This window comes from Phoca vitulina, unplaced genomic scaffold (assembly GCF_004348235.1).
Source record: "Phoca vitulina isolate PV1807 unplaced genomic scaffold, GSC_HSeal_1.0 scaffold49, whole genome shotgun sequence".
In the NCBI taxonomy this organism is placed as follows: Eukaryota; Metazoa; Chordata; class Mammalia; order Carnivora; family Phocidae; genus Phoca; species Phoca vitulina.
In genome coordinates this window covers 6,699,640-6,716,351 of record NW_022589752.1, presented here as the reverse complement: position 1 = coordinate 6,716,351, position 16,712 = coordinate 6,699,640, and positions in this window count along the sequence as shown.

Genomic DNA, 16,712 nt, shown 5'->3' with positions numbered 1-16,712 from the left:
CTAATTAATGTTATCTATTAGGCATGTTTTATATTAAACAGGGCAATAAAAACAGCAACAAGCAGGCCCTAAAATACCACCAGTATGTTTATTTTAAAACAAGGACTATAAAAGCCCAGAGGTACCATTTTTGCATAATAGTGGTCTGGGGCAAAGCTTATCCATCTTGGAGCTTTTGTAACTAGTACAAGCAAACAAGACATTTCCATTTATCATGCAAATGAGTGCTAAGCTTGTTCATGCATGCTCACAATTTAAAATTTTATATAAATTTATGTGTAAATTAAGTGTGGCCCTCAGGCCTCTGGCAAGTTGCCATTGTAGCCATTGGAAGTATAGAACTTGTGCAGCTCACAATTTATAGGTTTTTCCACTGAGGTCTGCTTCACTGACTTTTGCTTTTTTGTGGTCTGCTGGGGACTTGATGCCTGATTCTAAAATGTACGTTTATGATCTTATCTCTCCACTTGGGACACTCAATGAATGAAATGACAAAAACAAGTGAATTAAATATTTAATTTGGAAGAAATATTGTTAGCTCATTTTTCCAATTTCAAGACTTTCTGTTAAGTTCATTGAAAACCTTCATTTGTTAGTAATTATGTAAACAGAACAGTAAGTGTTGGACAAGTTCTCTTGTTTTTAGCTGCCTCCTATTAAGTTACCTTTCAAAATGGTTGATCTTGTGAATGTAAAATTGGCGCTCACTTATTCAAAGGTCATTTACCCAGTAAACTGCTAGCTAGTTTCCAAGTATCTGGAAGAATGCCTACAAAAACATTCAAAATTGATTTTGCAGTCTCTGTGCCAAAGGTCATGTACTACAACCATAAAAGAGACTCTCTGACAATTAATGAAAGTACAACCATTGTACTCATGCTTTGTCCTTAATTCTAATATATTTAATTAGTTTGTTTCCTGGTCTGCACCAGTTTGGATACAGAAATTCCAAAGAAGCAACTGTAGTTATGTCCCCTGACTCTAAGAAGCAGTAACATTTGACAGTTCAATAATACAATGGGAGAGGGAGACCCAAAACCCAAACCAAACCAAAACAAAACAAACAAAACAAAACAAAACAAAAAACTGGCTTAACAATGTCAAATTAAGGGCATTTGCTATGTGGTTAAAAGCTCAATTCACTTTAACAGCCAATGAGGTTATCATGGCCTTACTGCACAACTAAGAGGTAGATTAATTAATTCAATACACATTTGTTAAGAACTTAATACATAGCTGGGGTTGGGGAAGCAAAGACAAATAAAGGGTAGTTCATGTCCTTGAAAATATCACAGTTCAGCTGGGAAAGCAGAAACATAAGCAATTATGATAGAAAAAGAAAGTGCAATGGAAAAAGAGAGAAGGGAAAAACTGATTTGTCTTGAAGGCTTAATGGATAAGTAATATTCAAAGTGGGACTTAAAAACCAATCAACGGCTTTCCAAACTAATAATGGAGGAATGGCTATAATAGAAAGAAATGATAGTATAGGGCGCCTGGGTGGCTCAGTTGGTTAAGCAACTGCCTTCGGCTCAGGTCATGATCCCAGAGTCCCAGGATTGAGTCCTGCATCGGGCTCCCTGCTCAGCAGGGAGTCTGCTTCTCCCTCTGACCCTACTCCCTCTTGTGCTCTCTCTCTCTCAAAATAAATAAATAAAATCTTAAAAAAAAAAAAAAAGAAATGGCAATATATCCAACAGGCATAGAGTAGTGAAAAAGCATGTGTATGGCAGGCAGAATTCTAATTTGGCCCCCCAGATTCCCACCCCTGCTGAATATGCCCTGTATAATCTCTTCTCCTTGAGTCTGAGCAGAACAAGCTGGCGAATATGAGGGGATATCACTCACATGATTATGTTGTATTAATTGTCAAAAGGGACTGTACATATGGAATTAAGGTTTCTAATCAGTTGACTTTGAGTTAATAAAAATGGAGATTCTCTTGGGTGGGTCTAACTTAATCGAGTGAGCCCTTAAAAGAGGTGAAGAGGTTCAAGGAGAGAGAAATCCTCCCACTGGCCTTGAGGGAGCAAACCTCCCCATTGTGGATAGGGCCTATGTAGGGATCTGAGAGTAATCTCTAGGTGCTGAGAGTGGCCCTTAATTAGAGTGGGCCCTACAACAGCTAGTAATAAAACAGCTACCTCAGTCATATGGCTGCAAGTAAATAAATTCTACACACAGCCTGAAGGTGTTTAGAAATGGATCGCTCCCTAGTAAAGCTTCCATATGACTCAAACAGGTGTCTGACACCTTGATTTCACCTTAGTGGGACCCTGAGTGGAGAACCCAGCTAAAATGTGCCAGAGTTCTGATTCACCGAAACTGTGAGATAATAAATTTCTGGTAATTTGTTCCACACCAATAAAGAAAAATAATGAATACAGCATTTCTGGGGAATAAAAGTTTAAGATTTCTGGATTATGGGGTTGATGAACTAGACAGCAAGAGAAATGTAAACAAGGGAAAAACTAATTAAGTGTCTGATACATAATGAAAGGAAGTCTGAATTTATCCTGTGGGTCACAGGGAGTCATTAAAAGTAGATAGTGTAAAGGGTGCCAATACCATATTTGTGTTTTAGAAAATTAATGCTGGCCCATACAGTAAAGATGGATTGAACAGGAGAGATGATGGAAGAATGGACTCAGACTGTACTGAAATAATCCTAATAAGTGGTTATGTAAGTTTATTAAAAGGCAAGACAGTAGTGAATAAGTGAAAGAAGAAGATTAGAAAAATAGTTATAAGGTAAGACTGACATAATGACCAGTACGAGACCAACAACATGAAAGAAAAAGATTAAAGGAGAATGATTCCAGACTTCTTTGCCCCAATGACATGAGAATAAGGAAAGATAAACAATTAGAGAGAAAGGTTATTTTGGATTTTGAAAATGTCATGGTTTAGCTGCCTAAAGGATTTCCAAATGATTAAAAGGGAGAACTCCCAGTCGGTAAAAAATAGAGTTCTGGACTCTAGAACAGGGTCGAGGCTGGTGATTTATCTGGGAAGTTATCAGTACAGTTGAAGACATGGGAATACATGAGATCGTTCAAGAAGGATATGTACTCTGGAAAGATGATGGCAGATTAAATTAGGGAACATCAACATTTGAGTGAAGGTAGAATAAGAGGAACAGAAGAGGTAAATAAGGAATTGTTATTATATTAGGAGTAAAATCTGAAGAAAATGGTATCATAGAAGCTAAAGAGGAGAATTTTTCAAAGAAATGAAGATTGAACATTGCCAAATGTCAAATGACAAATAGGGCATTAAGGAAAAGCCTCTGGATTTTGTTGGCTCTAATCAGAGCAACTTGTCCCTAATAAGAGGGTTTCAAAGGAATGGAGGGTGTTGGAACCACACCATGGTAGATTTTAAGAATAAATGGGAATCAAGACATAGTGGCCTACATGGAACGTCTTTCAAGTAGCTGGGCAACAAAAGAAGGAAATTAAGGGGAAAGGACCCCATCAAAAAAGTACAAGGACAGCCCGTAGAGTGGGAGAAAATATTTGCAAACCATATATCCAATAAGGGACTTGCCAGATTTATATATAAAATAAATAAAGAACCCTTACAACTCAATGGTAAAAAGACAACCCAGTTTAAAGTGGGCAAAAGATCTGCATAGACATTTCTCCAAAGAAGATACACAAATGGCCAATAGGCACAGGAAACGAGGCTCAACATCATTAGTCATCAGGGAAACACAAATCAAAATCACAATGAGATACCACTTTACACCCACTAGAATGGCTGGATCAAAAAGTCAGATAACAAGATTTGACAAGGATGTGGAGAAACTGGAACTCTCATATACTGCTGGGAGGGAGACACAATGATGCAGCCACTTTGGGAAACAGTCTGGCAATTCCTTAAATGATTAAATATAGAATTTCCATATGACCCAACAATTTTATTCCTAGGTATATACTCCAGAGAAATAAAAACATATGTCCACAAAAACTTGTGCACAAATGTTTACAGCAGCGTTCTTCAAAAAAGTCAAAGGTAGAAACAAACCAAAATGTCCATCAACAGACAAGTGGAGTGAAATACCTGGTATATCCATCTACACAATGGAGTATTATTTGACCATAAAAAAGAATGAAGTATTGATATATATGCAACAATGTGGATGTACCCTTGAAAGCATTGTGCTAAGTGAAAGAAGCCAGTCACAAAAGACTTTGTACTATATGATTCCACCATCTGAAAGTCTAGAAGAGGGAAGTCTAGAGATGGAAAGTAGAGTAGTATTGCTTTGGGCTGGAGGGGGTGGGAGTGGTAGCAAAGAATGGGGAGGATGAGAGCTAAAGGGTACAAGTAATGGTTGCATGTACCTGTGAATATACTAAAACCATTAATTGTACACTGTAAATGGGTGAAATATATGGTATTTTTATTATATCTCAATAAAGCTGTTTAAAAAAAAGAAAGTAAATGGAGTAATTCAAGGTAGATAGGGTCAAAAGGAATGTTTCTTTTAGCTCGTGAGAGATTCCAGTATATTTGCACTCTGAAGGAAGGAGTTGGTGGCTATTCATAGTGACTGATGCTCATGATGATAACTCTGAATCATCAGAAAAGGTTAGATCCTGTTCAATATGTAATATCTTTTAGAAAGAGTTCCAGCAAAGATATCGAACATAAATTTCCTCCTTTAAACACTCAACTTGCTTTCTTTTATTGGAAAATGAATTTGTGAAGAACATGCATTCCCTCATTGATGATGGACAAATGAGGTGTTACTCAAACTAGAGGAATCATGGTTACCAAAAAAGTGTCTTTTTAAAGAATATTTTTTGTTTCTGAAGTTTCGAGGCAATTTTGGGGCTATGAAAAAAGGAAAGTAAAAATATACCACATCTCATGATTCCCATACAACTGTTAATAAGATCTGTATTGACCTTTAGCTGTCTGGCTCATAAGCAGTAAAGGGGTATAGTCAGGCTTCATACCTGTCACACTGCTTTGGAGTAAGAATGAAAGTGCTATCATAACTCAGCTAGCCAGCTGACAGATACTCAACCAGAATAACTTCTAGTACTCCTTGTGTTGTGGCCAAAGTGTCGTGTTTCTCTTGTGTTCCGCATTATTATTGCTTTTATTTATTTTTTACAGAGTACTTCATTACTCTTCAATGTCTGCCATTGTAGGATATTGCCTGGCTATTAAAAACAGATTGTTAAAGACTTGCTGGCAAAACCCCAGAGGATCTGTGTGGATTTATTTGTTTTAAAATTTATTAAAATTCTCTGGATACAGATGAATTTTTGCTTGCTCAATTTTTTTTTTTATTGTTTCACCTGCTATTGAGTAGAAATTGCAACTGGGAAGGTGTTTGTTTTGTTTTGTTTAAGTTACCAAGTTCTATCAGAATTGTTTGAAAGTGCCTAAATATTTTTTACTGGAATGATCCACTTTCGAACAACCCACCACCCTTAGGAGGGGGTTACTCACACAAGGTATCCAGATGTCTTGAGTAAGAGCAAATATTCAACATCTTTAAGAAAGGGTGAAAGAACTTTGAAACTTGGCAGGAGCTCAGCACCATTAAGAGAAGTGACTCCCCATTTCTCCGTTGATGACCAAGGAAAATGGTCTGCTGGATTCTGAGTGTGAGAAAAGGCAGCTGAGAACTTCTATTGATGGAATAAGCCAGGCAAAACAACTTGCCCGGTGCTGTGAGGGTGAGCCAGATCAGAGCGTCCTGTGAAAGCAAGTCCGAGAGGGACGGAGATTCATTTCTGGGAAGAACATAATGAGAGCAAAATGCATAATAAATAATAGCTTGTTTTTCTCTTGACTTGGATTTGAGCTTCGATATAGAGATCAAGTGGTTTTACGGAAAGAAAAAAAGGGTCTCTGGTTTAAATAAAAGTGATGAGTTTCCATTTTGTACCTATTTAGTGAAGAAGGAGTCAGAGAGAAAAAAATTCTTAGGGCTTTTCTGTAATTTTATGTCAAGTATGAAAATGGGCCTATTTTTTTTTTTAAGATTTTATTTATTTATTTGACAGAGAGAGACACAGTGAGAGAGGGAACACAAGAAGTGGGAGTGGGAGAGAGAGAAGCAGACTCCCCGCCAAGCAGAGAGCCCAATGTGGGGCTCAATTCCAGGACCCTGGGATCATGACCTGAGCCGAAGGCAGATGCTTAATGACTGAGCCACCCAGGCACCCCAAAAATGGGCCCATTTCTGCTCTGCCTCCAAAATGGATCACATACAGTAATCTCCTCTTATCTGCAGGGGATGTGTTCCAAGACCCCCAGCAGTTGCCTGAAACCATAGACAGTACCAAACCCTATATATACCATGTCCCATACTTGCATACCTAAGATAAAGTTTAATTTATAAATTAGGGATGGTAAGAGATGAACAACAATAATAATAAGATAGAACAATTATAAAATATACTATAATAAAAATTATGTGAATGTGGTCTCTTTCTTTCTCAAAATATCTTCTTGCATGGTATTCACCCTTCCTCTTGCAATGAGGCATGATGATTAAATGTCTACATGATATGAAGTGAGGTGAAAGACCTAGGCACTGTGATGTAGTGTTAGGTTACTTTTGACCTTCTGACAACATATCAGAAGGAAGATCATCTGCTTCCAGACCTCAGTTGAGCAAGGGTAACTGAACCCATGGAAAGTAAAACCACAGATAAGGGGGGACTACTCTTACCTTTCTATCCTGAGACCAGAAACTCCATATAAGCTCCTTTTTGTGTCTTCAGAGGTCAGAACAGCGAATAAGGACTAAAAGAGGCCTGAATTCTAGAAACAATGTTGTTACCCAAAGGCACAGATCCATTGGCCAGCATCTGTATGCTGTCAGTAAATTCATGAGAATGGGAAAGACATAGACTTTGGCCTCCAAAAACTTTGGTTTGAATTTCTGTGCCTTCATTTAGTAGCTGAGTGACCTCTTTAAGCCTGAATTGTCTTATTTTTACCTCTCTGTTTCCTCATCCATAAATTGGGGATAATAATATTATCTAACATTGTTTGGCAATCAACAGATATATATGAAAACCCTTTTGTAGGTTGTAAAGCGTAATACTTATGTTAATTGGAAAATATCCTTGAACATTTTTCATCTAACCTTACAAAGCCAGGGTTTGAACTAGATGAGCTATATGACTCCAAAGTTTATTTTTTCCCTCAAATTGCCTTGTTAGTCAACTATAAATTAGTAAATATTTATAAATAATATTTAACAATATCTTTATATTTTCAACATGTAGGGCATTTTTCTTTAAGAGATACCCAAAAAGAATCAGACATAAATACTGTTTTCAAGGAGCTAATAGTTTATTATGAAAGACAAGACATGGATATAAATATTTACCCTCATGAGTTAGAAAATGAATCTTAAGAGATGTTCATTCAACTAATTGATAATTACCTATTGAGCATCTACAATATGACAGATGTTGTGCTAGACCTGGGCTCCAGAATGATAAGCAAAAATAGACATGATTCCTGTCCTTTTGGAGCTTATTGTCTAAAAGGAGAAGAAAGATTGAATAAAAGAAAAAATCAAAACATTTATGAAGGTTTCAAAGTAGAGATACTAATAAAGTGTGAGATGATTTAGAGAGAAAGACTACTTCCAATGGTGTAGAGGAATGCTTAAAAAAAGGGTTCATTGGAGCTCAGTTTTTGAAGACAGAGAGGATTTGGATGTACTATATAAGAGGGAAAGTTGTCTCAGAAAGGAACAGACAGCGTGACCAGAGGAACAAGGTTAATGAAGGTGTGAGTATTCAAAATAAAAATTGACAGGTGTGTCAAAGTCATACTGTGAGAGTTCTGACTGCCAGGTTAAAGAGTTCAGATGTTATTCTGTGATCCATAAAGAATCTCTGGAGGTTTATGAGCAGTAGGGATGTGAACGGGTCTGTACTCAACAAAATAATCTGCCAGCGCGATGGAGCCTATATTGGGGGTGGGTGAGGAGGTTAGAAGAATAGATGTCATTTAAGGGGCGCCTGGGTGGCTCAGTCGGTTAAGCGTCTGCCTTCAGCTCAGGTCATGATCCCAGGGTGTTGGGATCGAGCCCTGCATCAGGCTCCCTGCTCAGCGAGAGCCTGCTTCTCCCTCTCCCTCTGCCTGCCGCTCTGCCTACTTGTGCTCTCTCTCTCTGTCAAATAAATAAATAAATAGTCTTAAAAAAAAAAAAGAATAGATGCCATTTAAGAAGATCCTTCAGCAATGTGTTACTCGAGGACTGAGGCAAAGAAGGTCCAAATCAGGCAGTTAGCCATGAGAATGCAAAGGGTCCTGCTGTCAAAATATTGACACAACTTGATTGGGAAAGACAAGGACAATAAAGAATCATTAATAAGTATGTGGAAAAGAAAAAAAAATCAGCTGCTGCAAATTGGCAGAACTCTTTTTTTTTTTTTTTTCTAAATGGAACCCTTATACTACTATTGCATATATGTTAACGCAAAACTTTCGGACTTCAATTTATCTATAAAATAGGGTGGATAATAATCGCTGAGATGGAACAGTCACTTTGTTACTTTGTTCAGTAAAGCCAATCAATACATTGACGCCCTTTGTGGAAATTAGATGACCTAGATTCACCTATTCAAGTAGAAAATGTCAGGGCTCGAGAGAAGCTCAGTGACCAGAATGACCAGAATGAGCACTGGGTTTCACAAGCGAGGAAGCTGAAGTCTGCAGAGATTAAAGGACTTAAGTGAGGCCAAACAACTAGTAAGAGGCAGAGTCCAGATGTCCTCTTCCCAGGCCAGGGCTTTTTCACTACTTCACGGAGCTCTTACTTTTAACACTGATGTTTATTTAGGAAAACGATACTCTCCTTACAGCTGGGTTTGCCCAACCCATAACGGTTGCACACTGTTTCAGAGAGGCAGTCAAGGAGAGAGCCCTTCTTACTTTGGATGACAACGGCTGGGTGTAGGCTAATACAGCAGGGCTCACACCAGATTCTCTGTTGTGTCCATCCTAGGATTCTGTCCTGAGTCTGAGAAAATTAAATAACTGATGGGAAGAGCCACAGAGGACTGAGAAGCCGCTCAGGAAAGACCTCACTCCAAGGCAAAAAGAAGCCAACAGGCACTGACTTGGATCGAGTCAGAGACCTGGTCTGGGAGACAGAACATTGCCCGGGGCCTTGTCACTATTGTCTTCCATTTGAGTTGCAGGGTAAAGGGACCACACCAAAAAGCCAATAAAACGTAAAAAGTGATTTCTCCCCCATCTCTGTGAGATATTGAAAATGCAAGGTGAAAATGGCAGGGATGTCAGCAAAAGAGGTACGGGCAGCCTCCAGGGCAGTGGGTTGCCCGCTGTGGCAGCCGTAGTCCGTGTTGTGTTGACCAGATTGACGACGCCTACTTGCAGACATCAGCTCTATTGGTTTTAGGCATTGACTCATCAATGCAAGGAGCAGCGGCAGCAAATATGCCTTTACTTGGCACTTAGTAGCTCAGTTGTCACTTTTACATTGGTAACATTCTGGGAAAGAAGTGGATACAAATGTGGAAGTACCAAGGGTATTTGTGGGAATCATCTAGGGAACTCCCAGGATTCCTAATGTGGAAATTCAGGGGGTTGAAATTCCTCTAGTACGAAGTGGTGTGAACAGGTAAATTCTCCTATTTACCTAACATTTCTTCCATAGGTAAAAAATAAAACCAAATTTCAGCCTATTTTTATTATTATTATGGTTGTTATTTTGAAATAGTCTTAGGATCTGAAACATTGTTGGGAGCTTGGTGGGTTTATATTTCTGAGTACTCATGGGTTCTGTAGAAATCGACCTCTGAAGAGTTGACCCTTTGTGTCATGAAATCTACTGGTGAGTTTTGTGGAAAAAGTAAAAGGCCATTTGAATTGACTATTTTTCTTTTGCTAGATCTCAAACAAGCTCTTGTTCCATGTGTTGACCCGTAGAAAGAGCACAAGATTAAGAGTTAGAGACCTGACTTTTAGACTTATTGTGCAATAGGAACTTAGGAAAGTTATTTACTTTTTCTGTCTGACAGTTTTAGCTTTAAAAATAGAGATCTTTCTGGAACTTTGGTGAAATTCTGTTCAGTAAAATAGGATTTGTTTTAAATTGTATTCAACTACAGGAAATCTAACTTTCCATGGGATTATTTCATAGCCTTTGCAGTATTGTTTTCCAAACTGTGTTCATGATAATACTAATACTCGTAAGATATTCCTTCAATAAATCAGTAGGCAAATGCTAGATTAAACAAAGTTAAATAAGTCTCATGACTAAGGGACTTCTCTGAAACTTTAAAATACCCTTTGTCAATATCCAAAGAGGGAATATATTATATAAGATTTCTCATCTAACTAAAGTGTTTCAGAGAATACAAATGTGGGAAAATCTGTGTGTAGTATTTGGATTTTTTGAAACATGCTAATGGACAATTTGATTAGGATCCTTTTTCTTTTTTTTTTTAAGATTTTATTTATTTATTTGTCAGAGAGTGACTGAGTATAAGCAGGGGAGTGGCAGGCAGAGGGGGAAGCAGACTCGCCGCTGAGCAAAGAGCCTGATGTGGGACTCAATTCCAGGACCTTGGGATCATGACCTGGGCTGAAGGTAGACAATTACCTGACTGAGCCACCCAGGCATCCCTCCTTTTTGTTTTTGTCAAAAAAAAAAAAAAGCATTTATTAGTCTGAATCAAGCCTAATGATGAATATATTTGAATGATGAGAATTTTCAATGCCTTTTCTGATAATAGGGAATTGGAATATATTGGTATTTTTAAATTGTCATTAATTTTTCAAGAGTTGACTCAAGAATTCAGGAGCAAGTGAAGGAAGAGAAGTGGCTTCTCTACTGGTTTTGGCTGAACTGGGCTTGAGGCTTAAGGCAAGGCAACAAATAAATAAGGTACTCCTATCTACATTCCTGAGTTTTGAACATTTGCATTCCACAGCCAAAGCATTTTAAGCTTCTTAGATACTGGGTGATTCATTATAATCCATGGATGTGTTTTCAACTCTTAGTGGAGACCTAATGCATGTCTACCACATACTGGGTAGATATCCCAGCAGTTTCCTATAAAAGTGCATATAAGGCAGTGAGCCTCTGGAAGCATCAGTTTGTACAACATCGCACTGGCCCCTCAGACACAGATGATTGGTCCAGAATATGAATCTATGACCTAATCTAAGCTAATGAGAATCCCTTTTCTAAAAATTTTGAAATGGAATGAGAGGATTCTGGGCTTAGGTTTGGCTCATCTTTTAATTGCTATAGTGAGCAGACACCTGTTCATGACCAATTGCACTGGAATGCAAGGAAAAGTTGTCTGCAGAGCATGGTAAGGATGAAACTGACATCTAAGAGAGGAAGAGCTGAGAGGTAGGAAGACACCCCAGCTCTCCAGTCCTTGGTTCTCTCTCCTCCTGAGAGCTGTGCATTTTTTATCTTGGGTACAACAAACCATCTCTATATTCTATCATTTTCCCTCTCAAAATAACCTGAGTTTGTTTCTATTTTTCCGAACAATGAGCAAATGATGTTGTTCAGTACAAAACAATACAAAGGGACTGATACCGTTCCAAATACTGAATGTATGGTTGATAAAACAGAAGGATCAGGTTGAGACGAAGTATAACGTAGTAGGAAATGCATAGTCTTGGGTGACACACACTTGAGTTTGAATTCTGGCTCTTCCAACTGTAGGAGCCCACTGACAAAGGGCAACATTACCCTCTCTGAGCCTCATCTCCTAATCTATAAAATGGGTATAATAAAAATACATCAAAGAGTTTGGGTGAGGATCCAATAGATGACACATAAAATGCTGAAAAAGCATTTGGCACATAATGAGAATTCAATAAATTTTATAGCCATTATTAACCATTTTCTCATGGAAATAACTTTAATCAGCTTGTCACCCTCATAATTGTCAAAGATTGGAGGAAAGGAATGGGAAAGGTGGGAAAGGAAAACAGAAAAAAGTGAGGAAAATCATCCAGACTAGGCCTGGGAAAGATGTCCTGCCATCCCGATTGTCCCTGAAAATCATTCCAGTGCCCTTCTCGCTCAGAGCGCTTTGCACACATTTACACCAAGGGGTCAAATCATCCCTTTCAGTTCATTCTCCACACTAAGTAAGCTGTCTTTAGGATTATTTGCATGACCACTCCTTTCTTCTTCGCAAGGACAAGATGCCCATGAATTACCCCCGAGTAAGATTGGCCTCATGAACAAACTGCATTTCTGCAGACAAGGATCTCTGGAGCTAATGAAGAGTGCAGAAAAAGCCATAGGTTCTCTTCCACATGCTCACTGGCCTGGGGACGAAAAGTGCACAGGTCCCATCCTCCAGTGCCCAGACTACCATGCTGCTCATTGAGAAGATTCAGTAACCCTCCCCTTGCCTTGCTCCACCGCATGTTTTGAAAAGCAAAGGCAACACTGTTAACCATGAGTGTAAAAAATACCATTTTATTTTTGACTTTTTCCTAACAGGAAAATGGACTATTGTTAGTATATGTCTTTCTTTCTTATTGGTCGTTTTCAGTGACTTTGTTTCTGTATCCTTTTTTCATATTGCCTCCTTGCTCCCTGTAGGATTAGATGTTCTGTTGGCAAAGGTAATAATGTAAATGAAAATATTTTTATTTCTGCGGAGGCAAAAAAAAAAAAGACTTAAGTGAACCTGTTTGGGGGTAGTGCTTAAGCTGGGGAAAATTCTCTGGGTTAAAACAAGGAGGGGGAGGAAAGGAAGACCAATCAGGGGCTCAGAATTAGATAAGGCACAGAGGCGTTTGGCTCAGGGTGTGAGGGAAAGGGTAACTGTAGACTGACCTGAGTGGGCTCACGTCTCTCACTGATGGAAGCTGGTAAAGACCACAGCCTAGAACATTCCATTATTAAATTCTGCTGTTTTTCAAGGTTGGCACAAGAAATATGTCTTCTGCCTGCCATGACATGACTCTTATTCTGTGTAAGACATGCAGAGACTTTTTTTAGAGATGCCACAGGTTACATTCCCTGGCTGGATATTATTTCCTATCATAAAAATAAAAATATGCCCCAAATCTTGATTAAAAGCCTGAATTATTTTTTGATAATATATTTTAATGCAATCACTCATCTTTTTTGGTTCATTCCCTATAAATCTAGGGAAGTCAGTCTCAGGTGGTTTCCTTGCTATGACTCTCACCTTAGCCTCACTTTCATAGGTTAATTAGGTCTGTCTGGATTTTTTTTTTTTAAATTCCTAAGGTCCTTTAAAGATGTTAATGAAGACTGGTCAATTATTCAGCTCTGGGTCTTTAAATTACTTTCTCAGCCCTGTAATTTCGAGCCAAATGGAATCCATTAGCACCTGTTCGCTATGTCGCTGCTTTATCAGTAATATGGGATTTAGTTCATAAGGTTTTGGGGGAAAAACAATAAAATAATGGAATAAAGGAAATTCTCCTATCCCCACAACTTATTTTTGATATTGAATGGTAACCCCATGCTTCCCAATAGGCAGAAAAAAACCCCACACCATATGTAAAAGCAGGTTTTGGAAATGTTAATGTAATGATTGATTAACAAGTGACCTTGTTAACCAAATTAATAAATTTGGGAATGAGTTCAAGAAGGTGAGGAAAAGGAATGTGTTCTGAAGAAATTGGGTTCATGAGAATGATGGAGATGGGTAGAAAAGGTTTGGGCCTGCAGAGCAGCAGCTCGGGGAAGTCTCTCTCAGACAACAAGGGCTGAAGAAGTTTAATTTCACCTTCTTGTGGAGCTTTCTTAAGTAATTGTCTCTTTTCACTTATATAAAATTATTTCCCATTATGCTCTACTGGAACCATAGAAGGCAGAGCTCCTACCCACTATCTAAATAAAGCAAGATAAATAGATTAAATACAAGTACCACAAGGCAGTCATTTGCATACTTAAAGAAAGAAAAAGCCCCTGGAGAAGACCATTCCAACAGGGAAAGAATGAAGACCTATGATTTGGAACACTAGAAGTCTTGAGTTGGTTTTTTTGTTGTTGTTGTTTTGTTTTGTTTTAGAGGTCTAGCCAAAGATTGTAGTGTTGCACTTTTATAGAATGTATTCATTCATTCATTCCACAGACTCACCAACTCCCAAATGGCAGGCATTGTGGTAGATGCTGGAGGTATAAAATAAATCAGACACATTTGCACATTTCAAGGATTTAGCAAACTTCGGTGGGAGAGTTACATGTAAGCAATTTAATACAATAATCATATGGCAAAAATTGGTAATAGTAGTATAGAAAATTAAAAGGAGATTCAAGGGAAGTCTCTACTAGTTCAGAGATGTCAGTATCATTTTATAGAGGTGCCAACAGTTGAATTATAATTCAAGAGATAAGCAGGAGTTCACCAGGTGGAAAGGGGAGGGTGCCTGTTCTGGTGAAGAGAAGGGCATAAAAGAATGGCAAGCACATGAATGAGTTTCATGTGATATGGCAAAGTTGTGGCTGAAGTGTGGAGTGAATGGGAATGTAAGTGGAGGATGGTAAAGGGAGTTGAAGCATCGGTCAACACCAGACTGTGAATGGATTTTTCTGCTGTCTTCTGTAAGTTAAGAATTTTGGAATTTATGTCTTATACAACAGGATCTACTGTCTGGTTTTATTTGTACATTTTGTAGCAGAGAAACATGAAAAAATGTGTCTTAAAGGGTTAACACTTGTACGACATATAGAATGGATTGCAGAGAGGATAGGCAGTGATAGAAGAAGACCAATTTATTGTAATAATCTTAAATGAGAAATAGAGCTTGAACTAAGGTGGCAAAAATAGAGAAAGAAAAGAAGGAGTCAAGATATATTGATGAAATACAATTATTAATAAGAATTGGTGTCTGATTGGATCTGGATGTTGGGGGTCAAAACATTCAGAAATAACCCAAAGATTTCTAGCCTAAGCAACTGGATGATGTCACCCACTGCTCTGGAATGTAGGAAGGCAGCAAGTCATGCGAGAATGCAGTAAATTCAGTTTTGAACATGTTGAATTGGAGGTTCCTATAGGGTAGTCAGGATGACCTGTTCTCTAGGCAACTAGAAATATGGGATTAAGATTTAGGAAAGCTAAAAGGACTAGGAATATTGTTTTGGTGGTCACTAGAATTTAGGGGAAAATTGAAGTCACAGGTGTGGATAAGATCACCCCAGCAAGAGCACAGAAAGGGAGAAAATGTAGTCTACACATGTGGGAGGGAAGCCAGGAAAGGAGATGGAAGAAGAGAAGTCGTGGGGATAGAAGAACCAGAGAAGAGCCGAGGAAAAAGTAATTTCAAGGAGGTGGGAGCAAGCAACAGTATTTCATTACTCAGAGGCATCCTATAAAAATACAACCTCTTTTGAGATGCCTGGGTGGCAGAGCTAGTTAAGCGTCTGGCTCTTGGTTTCAGCTCAGGTCGTGATCTCAGGGTTGTGAGACTGAGCCGCAGGTCAGGTCTGGCTCTGTGCTCCGTGGGGAGTCTGCTTGAGAGTCTCCCTTTCCCTCTGCCCCTCCCGCTCGTGCTCATTCTTTCTCTCAAATAAATAAATAAATCTTTTTAAAAAATGCAGTCTCTTTTGAACTTGGTAATTACGAGTGATCTCAGAAAGTTCAGTATCATGGTAGTGATGGGGCAAAAACCCGATTATAGTGGGTTGAAGAGTGCATGGAAGGTGGCGGCGGGTTGGGGGGGGGGAGAAAGAATCAGTGATTTGGAGATTAATGAAGAGAGAGCAGAATCAAGGAAGGAGTATATTTAAAAAGAGAGAGAGATATGCTTCTAGACTTAAGACAAAGCCCAGAGGAGAGAGGACTATTGAAGATTCGGGACGGAGTAGCAACACCGATGGAGCAGAACCCATTCTGTATCCTCACATGCTTTAAACTTATATCTTCCAGCCTAAACTGCAGCTGTGTGGGGATCTGACTAGTAGCCAATTAAATGTGAAATGAATCTATAGCAAGATCTACCTGGGTGGGGATAGTATATTTTGTTTTTAGAACCAAAACAAAAATAATTGCGAACTTATGAACCATTTATAGTCCTTTTTTTTTTCCTTCCACAAACTATTCAAGTTAACAGGGGAAAAATAAAGTTTCTAAATAAAGTCTTCTTCTAGAATTGCATTTTTGACTTGCCAAGCCAAACGAACCAAATCTTTTGTTTCTCTAGCAATCTTGCCTCCCAAGAAAAATACACCTGCAAGTATCAGGGGCCAGGTTTTCCCCACCCACAGCCAATTTTTTTTCCCCCTCAAGCAATGTTAGAGGGCACTTCTACATTGTGCTATGCTATCCTTCAGCCAAGAAGGTTAAGCAAGTGTAAGTTAAGGCAATCAAATCCCTCTCTTTATTTTGGAGGTAAAGTAATTGCCCCCTCATTTGCTCCTGCAGATGCTCCGGCTATGAAGTGATTCCTTCAGTGTATTCCAGGGACAGACAGTTTGAGGACTCTTGACAGTTCTGGCGCGGTAGCAGGCGAGTTACCATGTGTTAGTGCTTGTGATAATAGCTATTGTCTGTACCATCTAATTATCTCGTCTGGCATTCGACAATCAGTCATTCTTCCGTGGCTTGAGGAGAAGCAAACTCCATATTTTATGTGCATCATGGAGACACTGATTCCCTAAGTGCAAAACCCAGACACTTTATGTGAAGTCCTGGCATGTAGACAAGCTTTGTAAAACTCCAAACTATGGAAACTTT